Source organism: Gavialis gangeticus, unplaced genomic scaffold (genome assembly GCF_001723915.1).
Source record: "Gavialis gangeticus isolate Ggan-Ray unplaced genomic scaffold, GavGan_comp1, whole genome shotgun sequence".
Taxonomy (NCBI): domain Eukaryota; kingdom Metazoa; phylum Chordata; order Crocodylia; family Gavialidae; genus Gavialis; species Gavialis gangeticus.
Genome location: NW_017729022.1, coordinates 152,927,750 through 152,944,423, shown reverse-complemented (window position 1 = coordinate 152,944,423; position 16,674 = coordinate 152,927,750). Strand labels below are relative to the sequence as shown.

The 16,674-nt window shown below is 43.8% G+C and overlaps 1 protein-coding gene across 1 annotated transcript in view; it reads left to right on the top strand.

Moving 5' to 3' along the window:
- Positions 1 to 16,674, top strand: part of CAMKMT (calmodulin-lysine N-methyltransferase) — a 514,533-nt gene that overhangs the window by 126,929 nt on the left and 370,930 nt on the right. The gene's annotated exons all lie outside the window — the stretch shown is intronic.

Here is a 16,674-nt window from a genome sequence, read left to right as displayed (position 1 = left end):
TCCTCGGATGTGGACACTCTACCCCAAAGTTTAGTGTTATTGGTGAACATGGCCAGTCCACTTCTGACACCAATGTACACGTTGTTAATAAAGATATTAAAGAGAACAGGTTCAAGGACGGAGCCTTGGGGGACACCACTGATCATGGAGCACCATGATGATTCACTTCCGTTGACTACCACTCTCAGGGTCCAGCCTCAGAGCCAATTTCCCAGCCATTGGACTGTGGTGAAGCAGAGGCCACAGTTGGCCAATTTTTCCATGAGGAGGTCATGAGACACCAGATCAAAGGCTTTTCTAAAGTCCAGATATATGACGTCAATCTCTTCTCTTTTGTCCAGGTGATATGTCACCTGATCATAGAAGGAGATGAGATTGGTAAGGCAAGACCTACCCACAACAAACCCATGCTGGCTATCCCTCAGAATGTTGCTTTCTGTGAGCCTGTCAAGAATGGTTTCTTTGCTAATTTTTTCCAAAATCTTCCCAGGGATTGAGGTCAAACTGATTGCCCTGTAGTTTTCTGGGTCTTCTTTCCTCCCTTTCTTGAAGATGGGCACCACATTGGCCCTTTTCCAATCTTCAGGTACTTTGCCCAATCGCCATGAGTTCTTGAATATCCTCGCCAGTGGCTTTGCTATGATGTCTGCCAGTTCTTTTAGCACTCTTGGGTGTAATTTATCTGGACCACCTGATTTATGGGGGTCCAGCCTCTCAAGATGTTCCCTCACAAAATCCATGCCAACGGTGGGCATATATTTATCTTCACCCTGGTCATCCCGCATCATGTTTGGCAGGGTGGTCCCTTTGGGCTGGTGAAAAACTGATGCAAAATAATCATTGAGGAGATTGGCTTTTTCCTGGGTGTCGGTAGTCAGCTGCCCCAACTGGTTTAGCCAGGGGTCCAGTGTTGCCCTTGTTTTTCTTTCGACTCCCCACATATCTGAAGAAGGACTTTTTTTATTGTCCTTGATTCGTGTAGCCAGATGGAGTTTAGTTGCAGCCTTGGCTTTTCTAGTTCGCTTCCTGCAGGTGTGGACCAGTGCAGTATACTCCTCTTCAGTGGTGTTTCTGTCCTCCATCCATTATACATCTCTCTTTTTAGATGTAGGAAGTCCATGAGTTCCCTGTTGAGCCAATGGGGTTGTTGAGCCCTTTTACCACCTTTCCTATTGGTGGGGATGGAGGAGTATTGTGCTATGTCTATCCCCTTGTGCTTTTAGGATTGCTTCCTTAAGGAGCAGCCATCCCCTCCCTGTGAAATCATGAACTCCCCTCCCTGTGAAATCATGGGCTCTCAGGGCCTCAAGAACAAGCCTCCTGAGTTTATGAAAGTCAGCTTTCCTAAAGTCAAGGACTACTGCATTACTGGCTGACTTGCCAGCTTTGTGATGGATAGTGAAAGTAGTCAATTCATGGTTACTGTTGCTCAGCTTCCCTTCAGTTCTTAGGTCACTGATTACATCATCCCCTTTGGCCAGTACCAGGTCCAGCAGCACCTTGCCTTTTGTCAGCTCATAAACTTCTTGGGACAGGTAGAGCTCATCCATGCATGTAAGGAAGCTTTGTGACCAGTTGGATTTGGCCAAGTCCTCATCTCATGAGATTCATCGATTCATAGACATTAGGGGCTGCAAGGGACCTCGTGAGATCGAGTCAAGCCCCCCCACCATAGGCAGGAGGTCAGTTGGGATTGGGTGATCCCAGCAAGAAAAATATCCAGATGTTTTTTGAAAGAGTCCCGAGTAGGAGTAAAAGATGTCCGGGTAGTTGAAGTCTCCCATGACAACCATGCATCGAGAGCGTGCAGCCTTGGTCAGTTCCCTGGCAAATTCTTAGTCAAGCATTTGTTCCTGGTTTGGAGGTCTGTAGTAGACTCTTACCATTGTATCCCCTTCAATACGTTCCCCTTGTATTCTAACCCAAAGGGTCTCCAGTTGTCCTCCTTGGGTGACAATCGCAGCTTGTAAGGATGTGTAGCTCTCCTTCACATAGAGAGCTATACCCCCTCCCCTTTTTTTCAGCATGATCTCTCCTGTATAGCCATTTATACTGGTAGTCCAGTCATAGGAGAAGTCCCACCAGGTCTCCGTGATCCCTATGAGATTGTAGTTGTTTCTGTTTAGCAGAAGGACCAGCTCCTCCTGTTTATTCCCCAAACTCCTAGCATTAGTGTACAGGCATGTAAGTGTGCCATTGGAGGCCCTAGGCTTCTTTGTACTCCTGGAGGAGCTCTTTTCCTGGGCTGGGGTAGGAGTGGGTTCCCTTGAGCATCCTCACCTGCTGGTTTTGCGGTTGGTGCTTGGTGAGCTTGCTCGGATGGTTGTCTGCCCATCCCCTGGCGAGCTTAGTTTTAAAGCTTGTTTGAGCAAGTCAGCCATTCTGGCTGAGAAGAGCTTCTTCCCCAGTGGAGTGAGGTGGAGGCTGTCTCTTCCCATGGATGATCGTCATGGATGCATTAGGTAACATGGCTCATTTTATCCCTACTCAATCTGTCTCCACTGCCAGTAAAACAACCTACCTGGTTCTGTGGCATATATTTCGCCTATGCAGTTGCTTGTCTCAGGTGCTGTCCAATCATAGCTCCCAGTTTATTTCATGTTTCTGGCATGAGTTCTGGAGGGCCCTGGGCATGGAACCTCTTTACTCCTCTGCATACCACCCTCAGAGCAACAGACAAACAGAATACATAAACCAGACCTTGGAACAATGCCTCAGGTGCTTTGTAACCTTTTATTAGGATAACTGGGTTTCCTTGCGCCTCCTAGTGGAAATTGCATACAACAGTGCTGTCCGTATGTCCACAGGCCACACACCCTTTTTCTTTAACTATGGATTCCCTCCTCAGTTCCACCCAGCACCACCTGCCTTCCCATGGGTTCCTGTGGTGAGTGACCTTGTATCCCATCTCAGACTGCATAGAAAGACCAAGCTGACTAATACCAAAAGCCTGCACCACCATTTCAGTCAGCAGCAAGGTTCTAGCTTTTCCCACAAAATATCAAGACCGTGGGACCATTAGCTAAACTGGAGCACTGGTACCTGGGCCCATTTAACGTTGTAGAACATATAAGCCCTGTTGCATTCAAGCTTCAGCTGCCAGAGACATTGAAAGTGCACACTATTTTCCATGTACTTCTACTCAAACCTTTCACTGAGAACCCCTTTCCTGATCTTCTGGACCTGCTTCCCCTCTCCCCTCTGCTTCACTCCCATGATAGTTGAAAGTCACAAAGACTATATCGTTAAGCAGGTATTGGACTCTAAATGCATCTGAGGCAAGCTCCACTGCTTAATCAACCGCAAGGGCTATGGCCTTGAGGAATGATCTTGGGTACCAGCCGACCACATCAACATACCCCAGCTAGTGCAAGATTTCCATCAGAAGTACCCAAAAAAGTCAGGTGTTAGGCTGCCTGGAAGATGGCCTTGTAAGTGGGGAGGGTATTGTTAGAGCCACTGACCAGGCATACCCTGCTGGATCAAGCACCTGAGTCATCACATCTGCCCCTGACCTCTGGCTGATACTGCTGCCAGTTCTCAACTAAATTAGCTGCTGAAAGCACCACACACCCCTTAGAAGTACACTCACAGCCGCAGGCTGGAGGCATGCCTTCACACAGCCTCAGTCTGTTCAGGCAATCCTCACATTCACTGCTATCTGGTTCTCCTGGCTCCTGACTTGGTTTCACCTTTTCTCGACCCTGATTTTGGATCCCCCCTGGAACTTGGTACCAGCTCTGACCTGCTTTCAGATTTCAGCTTACTTATACTGATTTATACTATACAGCTGTTAACTGGAAGGTTGATGGTTTAAGCCCACCCAGGGATGGGGCCTGGCTTGCACGCACCCCCAGTGCCCTTTTTTGAACAAATTGGAGAAAGTCGAGCAGAGGGCAACAAAAATGGTTAGGGCAGTGGAGGGCAGAGGGCAGTGAAATGGTTTGAGGGCTAGGGCACATGACTTCTGAGGAGAGGCTGAGGGAACCGGCCTTATTTAGTCTGGAAAAGAGGAGACTGAGGGGAGATTTAATAGCACCCTTCAACTACCTGAAGGGGGGTTCCTTTGGACGGGGCTCCCAGCTGTGAGAGCACATGATACATCTCTGTGGCTAGGAGTGCTGTCAGCTGAGGGGACACCCAGCTGTGAGAGCTTTCTACTTGCCTGTGTAGGGGGAGCCCACGATTGTGATCTTGGGCTCCTTCTGCACTGGCAATAAAGGCTATGTTACAGACATTCAGGGGTGGTAGGAGGACATTAAATCAGTTCAGAATGGCTGCCTGGTATCAGCTAAGTCAGGATGGCAGGGCTAGCGGGGGTTTGGAGGTTCAGCGGCTGGATGGGATCGGGGTCTTCTGAGGGTTGGAGGGATAGGTGTGACCCACAAGGGGTGGGGCAGATGCAATCTGCAAGTGGTGGTGGGGAGCTGACCAGCAGATGGGGAGGGGACAGGCACAACTCACAGGGTTTGGAGTCCAGGAATGTCTAGCAGGGTCCATTGGAGGGCTTGGGGAGATAAGGGGCTATTTTCAACCCTCCCTGGCTCCCCTGGTGAACCTATACCACCTGTCCCTCTCACCCTTCCCCACACCGGGACTTACTTGGTTGGCTTCAGCATCAGTGAATGCTAGAATGAGTAAAAGCAGTTGCACCCAGAGTGGCTTGTTGGATGGGGGTTGAGAAGGCTGGCTGGTCTGGGAGGGGAGGGGAGCAAGGGGTCAGGAGGCAAAAAAAAAAAAAGCCCAGTACGGGGAGGGAAGGAGGGGCAGGGATGTGAAAAGAACAGTCCTGGTACTGGGGCCAGTGACTGGGTTTTTCCAACCCTGGGCCTGTGCAGGGAAAGTGGACAGAAGTTCCATGCACCAGTTTGACCTAAATCAAATAAGTTTGATACTATATAGATACAGGGTTATTTTAAACTGGATTCTGCAGGTTTTAGACGGGTTTGTATGTGTGGAACTTCTGTACAGTTAGACTTAGACTGATTGCTGGTCACTGAGACTGGGTTTATAAGCGTAAGGTTGGCACCAGGACAAGGTAAGTTTAAATCAGGGGGCCATTTTGAATCTGATTTAACCTCACCAACTGTCCGAACTTAGCCCAGGAGTGATAGGATCTAATGCTCAAACCCACAATCATGCCTCCTGCCATGCATATGTAGCATGGGAGGAAGTGCAATTGCATAGATCATGCATCTGATCTCATTGTGTCTTTACCTACATGTCTCGTAGGGGCCATATTTTGTGTAATAACTTTATGGCTGATTTCCTGTTTTGTTACGCCTTTAATCAGTTGAATGTGTGGCCAGGTTACATTTTAAGATGTGGTTAACTGCATAATCATGTTTTTAGTGTAATGTCTGTAATGGTCCTTAGTGACTTTACTGACAAAAACATAAATGACTGCACTTTTGGGAGCCTATTGAGTTAGGAAGATTAGGGTCTCTTAGGTGAACTTGCCCAGGCCTAAGACCCATTTTAGGTAACTGAGGGCTTTTTTTTAATCTGTACTTGCCTGTCTCTTGGATGTATGCATGTATCTGCAGACCTGAATTAGGTACATATATGAGATGGGGATTCTGTTTACTGAGTAAAAGGTATTGACACTCAGAAAAAATCTTCAGGGCCTACCTTTTATTTGTGTGCATGCGTTTTTTTAAAGATAATAGCACAAAGCAAAGTGCAAATTAAACTAAATGTTAGTGAGTATGATCTGAGAGATATTTTTGGTGGTTTAAAGTTGCTGGGAGAAAGAGAGAGGCAGTACAATGTATTTTCCTTTCTCTCTAACTTGGCACCAGTTGTGAGTATATGCTGCCTGATTGTGGTGGTAGTGCAAGACATGGGAGCAAGGCATTCTGGCTTTACCCTCCAACCTTTAACCCTAAAATGATGCCTGAGTGGACCTTAACTCCTAAATGAACATGCCAGAGTAAATAAGGCTGTGGTTTCACATAACAGAGGGATGTATTTTTAGATCCTTTGTTGATTATATTGTGCGAGGGTCAGTCTTGTGCCCTATTTTTGAAACTTGGGTCAGAAGAAAGATTTTTGGGGTCACTTCTTCCAGTATCTAATCCATTACCATGCACTAATAGGCCTTAATAGCTCATTTTGTAAGTTCTTAGCATTAAGCTGAAGATTGTTTGGACTCATTTCAAATCCTGCATGTACTCTGCAGGGTTAATTAACATCTTCCAAATGTTTCTTGTTGGTTATTATGACTCAGAGTATTTTGTTACATTCTCTTGCCTCAATGTGAGTGCAGCTTAGGGGTAATCTTTGTTTGAAATTACTGCAGAAATTCAGGTGTTAAAATTACTTTATAGCTGCAGTTAATTTTCATACCTTTTTGTAAATTTTTAAACCTATATATATAAGTACATAAGGATTTTTTGTTCACTTAGTTAAATCTTGGCATACTTTTAAATCAGTTTGTTTTAAACTAATACAAGAAATTACATTTATAGTTAAAGGACATAACAACACATATCAAGGGACTAGGTAGAGCTGATTACAACTAAAGAATGTTTTCCCTTATGCCTAGGTGTGGGAATTTTAAGTAAAATTCTCAAATCCAAATACATGCCTATGTCTATTGAAGCTCAAAAGTTTAAATTGATGCTTTCTGACTTCTGTGTAAAATGATATTTTATTATTTATGTAATTACTGTATGTTATGTTTAACAGACATTGAGATTGATTAATTAATGCATTTAATTGGAACAATAAAATGATTTTGTAATTGGGCAGTAAAATTCAGTCCTCCACTGAACTTGATGGAAACACTAAAAAAAGCAGATTTCAGTTTAAATATTCTGTTTCTACAATAATGAAGAAAAGAAATGTTTTGATTTAAAACTTTTATTTTTAAACATTTATTTTTAAGCACTCTATTAGAACTTAGAAGGTGCTTTAGAAGGAAAATGACAGAGTAACATATCACCTCAGAGTGGGAGATTAAAATGCGTTTCTGACTTCAAAAACAAAATCATTTAAAAAAAGATTTATGCCTGAGAACAGCAATATATTGTGAAAGAAAAATAAATGAGTCACCTATAAAATGTAAAAAAATGAATATGCCTGCAAATAGAGTGTTTAAATTCAACGCACATTTAGTGTTCAGTACATGTATCTACATGCATGCACGCATGCATGCATGCAGCTATGCCCACCCTATGTTTCCATTAGCACAATGATTGAAAAAGATTTAAAACCCCTGAACTAGCACACTGGAAATTTACATCCTAGCTTAATGTACACTAATATCTCCTGTAGACCACTCCTGACAGTGGCCATACTGTGAAATAATAATCCACCAGAACATAATGATCATGTTAACAGCAATGAGTTCTACTGACTTGACCTGTGAGCTATACCCAACAGCCAGCTAGGGGTAAAAGCACTAGCACATTTCAGCTAAAGGTTTTTGTTTAGGCCAGTAGTTGAGTCATAACCTTGAATATAGACAAGCCTGTTTCTAAACCATCATACCTTCTAATGGAAGCATAGGGTGGGCATAGCTACATAAGTGCAAATGGAATACAAACTTTTTGTAAGTGCCAACAACTGCCCTTGCACAGGTAGATACATTCCATTTAAGCTGGTAAACGTGAAACAGGATTTTGCCTTTAGTGAACTCTTCGTGTGTCCACATCAGGAGTTAGCATAAAATACCTACTATGCTGTAAGCTCTTACAGCTCACACTTTCTGTATAGACAAGACACATATGTATATATGTGTGTGTGTGTGTGTGCGCGCGCGCATGTGTGAGCGTGCATGCATGTTTATATATAGTAAGGGGTGTCAAAGATCTGGCACATGAGCCAGATTTGGCCTTCAGAGCTCCATCATCTGCCCCCCCAGTGCTGCCTCTGGGTCTCGGAGTTGACCCACAAGATGCACGCGTTGTGTGCTGGACCAGCCCCACATGTACAGGACCCAGGTTGTGTACTACATATGATGCCTGCTCCAGCTGGTTCAGGGCAGGCACTGTGTGCGGTGCAGGCCCCTAGACCTACCAGAGTGGGTGAGGCGTGCAGGTCACTTCCCAGACTGGCCCTGCTTGGCAGACTGGCCACAATGAGCATCATGTGTTCTGATTGTGGCATCCATGAGCCCCATCTGGCCCATGAGCCCACCCATACACCATTCATTTAACCATTGATCTAGCCCGTGGTCCAGCCCTGTGCCACTTATCTGGCCTGTGGGGCCAGGTGAATTTGACACACCTCTAGTAAGACAGGTTAGGATGGCACCTTAAAGATTAACTTGTTAACAAAGAGTATCCCATTAATGAGCTAGTCTTTAAGGTGCCACTCTGACCTACCTTCTGCCTGACTTCTGACTAATAAGGCTAACTACCCTTCTCCACTTTGAAACTGAAGTTACTATCTGCTTAGGGTGAAATCCTGTTCAACTTTGAGGTGCCTAAGTTGCACTTACATAACTATATAAGTGCAAGTTTTGTCATTTTTGGATTCTGTTGCATTTGTGCAGGAATGATAGGCCCTGCATGTCCCTTCTGAATGTGCTCAGAAAGCTCCATTCTGGCAGTGTAGCCTCTGGGGTGACATAAAATTGCCCAAGTATGAGTGTAATGTCACAGGCGATGAGTGTTTTGATGCCTGAGGAGAAAGGAGTGTGTCCCTCTTACCTCTTAGCCCAATATCCTAGTGGTTAGGGCACCTAAGCAGGGAATGGAGGAAATACTCACTAAGCCCCTTTCTCCTAGAGGCATTTCTGCATTTCCCATTTCCTATTAAAGGGAGGAGTGAGGGCTTTACCCTTGTTCCCTATCCAGCATGGGGCAAAAACTTACTTTTGTGGATCTATTTGTTCCAATGAAAAATAAATACAAGTGCAGGAAAGCTATTGTCAGTTATGGATGGGGACTAGAAACCAAGGCGGTATCAATCTTATTGGGTCAAGCGCTGTCTCTGGCTTGCTGTCCTCCTGGCCCTGACATTTCCATTCTTGGCTCCAAGTCAACTAACTTCGAAAGGAAGACTGAAGAAGTGCTTTGGGCAGTGCTTAGTTCATGGCCTGCTGGTTAGAGCACTTTGGGAAATGGGAATTCAAACCCCCTCTGGGTAGGGGAATAGGGAACTATAATCCAAGTCTCCTGCTCCTAAATTCCTGCTGCCTGGGAGAGTGCCCTAAATACTGGATTTAAAACTGTCCTCCTCCTTGTCCACCTCCTCTGGCCTCAAGCACTTTCTACTCATGATTTTTCTACGACTAAATTTTAAGCATTCTCTGTTCATTCATGTGTATCTGGGTGATTCTATTCTGCCCTGGAGCCTACGCGACCAAAGTGGAGCCTTCTGAAAATGCTTCTAATGGAAACATAGGGTAGGCATAGCTACGTAAGTGCAAATGAAATACAACTCTTCGTAAGGGCCAACAACTGCCTATGCATCGGTAGGTTCCATTTAAGCTGGTAAAGGTGAAACAGGATTTTGTCTTTAGTGAGCTCTTGGTGTCCATGTCAGGAGCAGCTCACGCTTTCCTGTATAGACAAGCCCTCACTTTAGCTAGATTAAGTCAAGAAGAGTTCCTTTGAGAGTATATATTTTATATTTTATTTTTCACTGAAGGTACAGTCTTAAATATGGCAATATAATGATGTTATTACAGAGAATCTTGATCAAAATATCTAATTCTGTTGTTTTAAAGTCTTTGATCTGAAAGAGAAAGTATTTTTGTACACATTTGAGTTACAGCAGAGAATAGATAATATTGGGGAAAAATTGTTAATGATTTATTCTGAAGCTGAAATTCCTTTATATTTGGGATTAGGTCTGTGAATTGCATCAGTTAGTCTTTTTACCTTGTGTTCTTCCAATTCTTTGTCCATTCATTCCTGTTTCACTTTCCTTTGGTTATGGTCTTGCATTTCTTTGATCTACAAGAGAGAATAGTGCAGGATAGATCCTCTACTCTTTCTTCTTGAGAGGCATATAAGAGTACGACTGTTATGGAGAAAACACATATTTCTTGGGATGTGTACTGGATATAACCATGGCTGGATTTAGAATCTGGAAAAGAGGAGTGCAGATGGTACAGAACAACATTGCATATAACACAACTGTGACTACTGGGTCTCGAACACCCAGTCACGTGCAGCCTTGGTTCGAGCAATGGGTGGTGTACACCTTGTAGACTCCTGTAAATTGCCAAGTAGGTGTTCACTCCTTGAGTAGTCTTCCCCTATCTCGCCTGCTATGCTTTGAGTGTTTCCCAGTGGAGGGCTGACTACCCAGGGTCCTTCTGTGGCACACGGTCTGCCCGATGGTCACTTGCAAGGCTCCACCACCCCTACACCCTGACCTTACGCCACCTTGATGGTCGCTCAGTCTTCTTGGCCACGCTCCCCTTCTCAGATGGCTGTGGGGCTGCTTGAGTCCCTTCCTGTCCAGAGTATCAGCTCTTGAGTCTGATTCACTTACCTTGTCCTGGGTTGTCTGTGTTTGGAGATCCCGACTGTGGAACCTGTTCTCACCCTGGAGTGAACTCCTTTCCTATGAACTGAATCACAATGTGATGCCCTATGGGTCCTGCACTGATTATTCTATTTGCATCAGCCCCTCCTATCTTCTCAACCCCTTCACTTGGGCAAACACAAAAGAAAAACACAAAACAACATGTTTACTGCATTGCTAGGAATCTGGATAGCCCCCTTCTCTGGTCCCTTACAACAGAGTATTGAGTGTCTAGCTCCCTATGGTCTAGCTAGGGGATGACCCCTACTCAGGGCCACGTACCCATGACTTCCTGCTCGGGTCATCTTTTCCCCCTTTTTCCGCTTCTTCCCAGAGCCCAATGCTACCCCACTTTTCTTCCTTCTGGAGTGTCCCAATCTGGGTGTCTCCTGGTTCCTCTGAGTATGGCTGGCTACTTTCTGTATTAAGAGTAGGTGCCCTGCTTCTTGTAGCCCTTCCTGCTGCTTCTGCCGGGACTCTCCCACCGGGAAAAATTCCTCCTTCTCCCAACTGTTCCCAGTACTCCCACCTGCTGTGGTGTGGGTTTTCACGTGCCCTTCTCTGCTTCCCTTGTTGCTGCTGCCTTGGCTGATTGCAGGGGCTGCTTCTGGATTGTCTCCAGCACTGTCAAGCCATTCCCTGCTGCTGCCAAGACCAGCGTCAGGAGCCTCGTCTGGCTCCTCATCTGGTGCTCCTTCCTCCCTGAGGGATTCCTGGAATGGATTCCGGGACTGTGCACTCTTCGGGTCCGTTTTCCCTCCTGTTTTTCCTCCTCTGTCAGCCATTTTTATTTCTGCCGGCCAGTGATTGCTGGTGACGTCATCGGCCAGCCTCAGCTGGATAAAGACACGGCTAATGAGCCACGTGGGCTTCTCTCCCCGCTCCCGCCACGCCATGGCTCCTGCTGTGGGTGAGTGGTTTCTTGTTTTAACTTTTATGTTTGTTTCCTCTCCCTCCTGTTCATTCTGTTCCCTGTGACTTTCCTTTTTTATTCAGGGTCCTTCCCCCCGTTCTCTCCTGGGACAGCAACAAATATTTTTCTTCAGTTGAAGAGAAACCGGAAGCTTTATTAATATGCGAGAGGCCTAGTGCTACACTATTCAGCTTAAGATCAAAGCGAAAACAAATGTAACTTTTTTGGAACTTGCACTAATTTCTTAGGTTATTTATTACATTTAAACAAAACAAACTAGGCAAAAAATAGTTCTAAGATATGTTTTCATTAGTCCTGTAGTCACGATAGTTAAATGTACATGTCTTGCTCAAGAGTCCTAAAACAAAATCTCGTCTTCTTGAATGTCTTGACAGTGCCTTCAGTGCGAGTCATTTCTGTACCTGAGTTAATATAGTTACCACACCTGAGGTAAGGTTTTTAGCTAGAGCTAAAAACAGTCAGTGCTGCCTGAATAAAAAGCCCACTGTTCCTCCTAGGCAGTTACTTTTAAATACTGGGTGGAACAGGAATCAGAGAGGTGTGCAACTGCACCACTGCAGTTGTCCCTTGTTGTCCCCCTTCCTTCCATCTGTGGATCTACCCCTTCTTATGATTATTCCATTATTCTGGCATAACTCCTCTAAATGTCTACAGCCTGCATAGATAAATGTTGAGCATTGTCTGTGCACTTAAGAAATAGCCATAGTCAGCCTTCTGTTAAATTTCTCATGGCTTGCACACATTTCCTCTATGCCTTGACAGCTTGGGCTAATGACTCTAAAAGTTAGTTTTGAGCTTATTAATGTTTTCCTTATAATACAATTTCCCTCTGTAAAAGAGTTCTGTAGGCAACCTTTACTTTTTCACTGATGCCCAGATTATATGAGGAAAATTGCACCTGTAAAAAGGTTCTTTTTTTCCAGCTCCAGCACCACAAAACTCCTGCTGATTTGTTTCTGGTTTGTGTCACTACTAACTATTTGTCTTTTCTGTTACAAGGGTTTAATATGTTATGTGAAACAAGCATTAAGAAAATCACCATTGTGGCTTTTCTAAACTGCTGTATTATACCTTAATTGTTAGTTATCCTGAGGTAATTAAGGTCTGTAAACTGTAATCTGGACATTTAACAAATATTTGTCCCAGGATGCAAATGTTTGTGGTCTATCCTAGTTTGATCCCTACCTCAATTAACCTGACATAAAAACTCTAGGGTGGTCAAGTCCTTATCTCAATGTAGACAAACTTTCTGGGATCTGCTTGGTTTCTAGGGCTATGGAATACAAAAAGCAATAAAAATGTGTTTTTATTTTGTCCCCATAAGAAGCAAGTTCACTTCAAACACATATAAAAAGCAAATTTGTTAGGTAAGAAAAATAATATATTTTTAAAATAGCCACTGTACAGGGTAGAACTGCAGTTTGAATTCTTCTAATGTAAGAATATACCAGATAAGGATGGAAATCACCATCTTTTTGCAGAGGCTAAGTTCAAAGCAAGTAATCTTCCACAAACATCTTATTTCTCTGTGTACTCTTCACCTTATATATTAAAGAACAAGAGCTCTGTCTGTATTATGGAACTACTGTGCACATGCTCTGTAGCTATTTTTTCAAATATAAGAATCTGGGCTATTTTGGGTTTTTTTAAGGCATGAGGGCACAATAAGCACTGATTGCCTAAAAAAATCACTTTTATAATTCAACCTTTCAGCTGAAGCTTTTGCAAAAATAGATTTGAAACCATTGAAAATCTATTTCCATGCATTGTATAACTTAAAATGGCTTAACTATGGTTTTTATGAAGTACATTTTATTTCTGGCATGGTGACATGGACGTTAAGTTTAAACTTGTAGTTATCTGAAATGATTACATTTACACACCCTGAATCTGACTTTCTAATAATGTTGGCAGACTGATGATTGTTGCAACTCTACTAAATGCCATTTAAATGCTGTCTAGAGAGAACTTTCCTCCTTTATATAGTGTCTCATGTTGTTAAATGTCTACTGACTATTCAAGAGAATTTGGTGTAAATTATTTCTTTGTTTGCAATCTTTTTAGTTCTGTTTTACAAGACTTGTTGTTTGAAATGTCCATTATATATTCTCAATCACATTATTTCCCTGGTGTTTACTTCTGGTATACCTTCATTCTACAAAATTTTGGGACTGCCTTACATCTCCCTTATATCTTAACTCAATCTCTCCATGTCTTCCATTTTTATTCTTTCCTTTTTGTGTTGCCTTTCCTTCTGTCTCCCTGTCCTCTTCCACCAGATTCTCTTTAAAAAAAATACTTAAACAGTGCTCTGCACTGGCAATTAATAGTGTCAGGGTGCCTCCTGATTATGCTGAGATCTCAGTGTTTGTGTCGATTCTTAAAGTATCATGGGTGCGATAGGCAGCCTGTTAAATGTAAAGGTCAGATTTACTTTAATGTTGCCCCTTTATATAACATGCAGGATCTTTGTACCTCTGGAGCTGTCTATTTTTTGTATTCTTATCCCTTTTGTTATCTCTGGATAAAGGTGTTACAGAATTGCAAACTTGGGAGTAAGGTAATGTTTGTTTGTTAGGTTTCAGAAGCTTGTTTATTTTAGTAGGCAATTTTCATGTGTGATGAAGTGAAATGTTGAGAAGGCAGCCCTTCATCAGTGGACAAACAATTCCTAAGAATTTAGCTAATGGCCCCCCTTCAGTGCAGAGAATAGACGGCAACAATTGTGCTTCCATACTAAACCAAAAACTGCTTGTTTGGCTGCTAGGTGTTAATGCAAATTTGTTCTTCAGCTCATTCAACCCTAGAGCTCCCATCCTTTGATTTAATTAAGTGTAATTGGTTACATTGCTCCTCCCAGGCCCCTGAGGTGTTTTTGTTTATTGCTTACTCTTCGCAGTAATGCTTCAATTCAAGGCAGAAAATGCTGGATAAATAAAAGCCTTTTATCCTATGTTGGATTTGCCAGGAGATTATTCCCTTCAAATAGTTTGGTTTTACTGTTAAAAATAAATGACCAGTGAAATAAACTCATTGGGTGGCAAATGTTGCATATCTAGCAGCAAGGAATTAAGCAGAGTAAATTAGACGGGATTAGAACAAGAAATGAAGTTGTAACATTAAATGAGTAAAGGATTGCAACCAGTGTTATAAGAGCTATTGACACTTTTAAATGAAGTTTCAATTAGTAGGCTTGTTACTGATGCACTAACATCAATTTTAAAAGTTACTGTTTAAAATACCTATTATGAAATTGTTTCCAAATTTATACATTTAATAGTTTAGAATATTTTAGGTCATAAATACATCAGTGACATTACTAGGGATTGAAAAATGTTTGCTATGCTACCCTAAATTTCATTAACATCAAAATTAGATCAGGGTAATTGGACTGTTTCCTTCTTGATTAGAAAGAAAATATGCTTATTTATTTCATTTGAAAGTGTTCCTTAAAATAGAAATCTGATTAAATACAAATCTATTTCAGACAAAAGATACCATGTTATGTAGGGGAAGAAAATGGGCTTAAAATGTTGTATTCTGACAACCTCTACTGTGATTCTTGTAATGATCCTGAAAAATGGGAGAACATGAATTGGCAGTTGATTCAGGCAGCCCTAGCCATCAGTACCCTGCAATTCAGCACTTAGCACCATTCCTTCTAGATGGCTTTTCCTCTCTTTCCATTTATCAGAGAGAATGTCCTGTCAGAATTCAACCCTTATAGCACTGGCAGAGTAGCTGCCTTGCTGCTTTTTCACTTCTCCAGTCTTTGCTTTCCCTACAATAAAATTGTGCAAGACATGGCTTCAGAGACCATGTTATTAATGCAACTGATTTTCTAGGCCTTGCAGGGGCACAGTCATTACTTGAATACATGATTATGGGATAGAGCAAACCACCTAAGGACATGGGTGGATCTAGGATTGTGGTGAGGGGGGTGCTCTCAAACCCATTGTAAAAGTGTGCCATAGTGTGCACAGTGAAGACACCTTATTCTTAATGCCCCACTCCGCTGACAGGGTGTGGTCATACACCCCTCACCTGGATGCCAGTGACTCTTCTGATATGTCAGGGGCAGCTCCTGTCAGAGCTCCACATATGGCATGAACTCTGAGCTCATTGGCTGGCCAGCACAGGGTCTGCCCAGAGCCTCTGCTTTCAAGTAGTTCCCGAACACAGTGTGTGAGCACTGCTGCTGATGTTCAGTGCACATAAACTTGTTTGAAAATGGCTGAAACCGGTTTGAGATAAACCTGGTTGTATGTAGTATCAGACTTAAATGACTTGGGTCAAACTGGTTTATGCAATGTCTGTTCCAGACCTCTTCCTGGTTTAAGTTAAGTCAGAGTCCCCCAGCATCCCAAATGCTTTGCTGGGCTGGGCAGGGCAGGGCTCTCTGCTTCAGAGAGCTGGGCTGGCCCCTCCCCTCTGCTTCCTGGCTGCAGCTCCAGCAGAGACTGCATGTACAGGGCATCCGCTTGGCTTCCTCCGGTCCCATCCCCTTCCCCCCCACTCCCTGCTCAGACAGGGATCCCCTTTCCCCTCTGCATTACATAGACACCTCTCAGCATTAGCTAGCATACCACATGCTGGCTACGGTCCCAGCTGTTGGAGATGGGACAAAGGACAATGGCTTCGGACTCTTTGGAGCTAATCAACAGGTAGCTGGTAATGTCCCTCCTTCCTTGAAAAAGAGTTGTTTAAGAAGAGCTTGAACTAATGAGAGATCCTTTTGTTTTGCTGATGGAGTGATAAATACCGTGTAAACCTCTCGCACCCATCTGGCCTCATGTAGGCGTTTTCTAGCTGCCTTGGAGCGCTCACCCAGTGCCAGCTAGAGGGTGTGTTCCTGAGGCCCAGGCATTGGGTTGCATTCACCCTGAGGGAGGCCCCAATACTCCCCTGCCATGACTTGATCTTCTTCCTCAGTGGTGGGGCTCCTTCTTGCGGCTCCTCATGGACCAGGTGCTGCCCTTTACAGGTGTTCTTGGGGCTCCACCTCCCCTACACCTCAGCTGTGCACTAGCCCTCAGGCCAGCTAGGTGATGGATCACCATCCCGTCCCCTGATGTCATCACCTGCCCTCTTTTCTCCCTGCCCGTCTCCTGGCATCCCTTCACACAGGATAACCATGGGATGTGGAACTATCCTCGTCAACATGTCAGGTCTTCCTTTGAAGTGTAGCAGTTTACTGCACTGCCTCAGCTCCCTTTGACCCAAAAGGTCACTTGTGGCCCCTCTCTCAGTTTTGG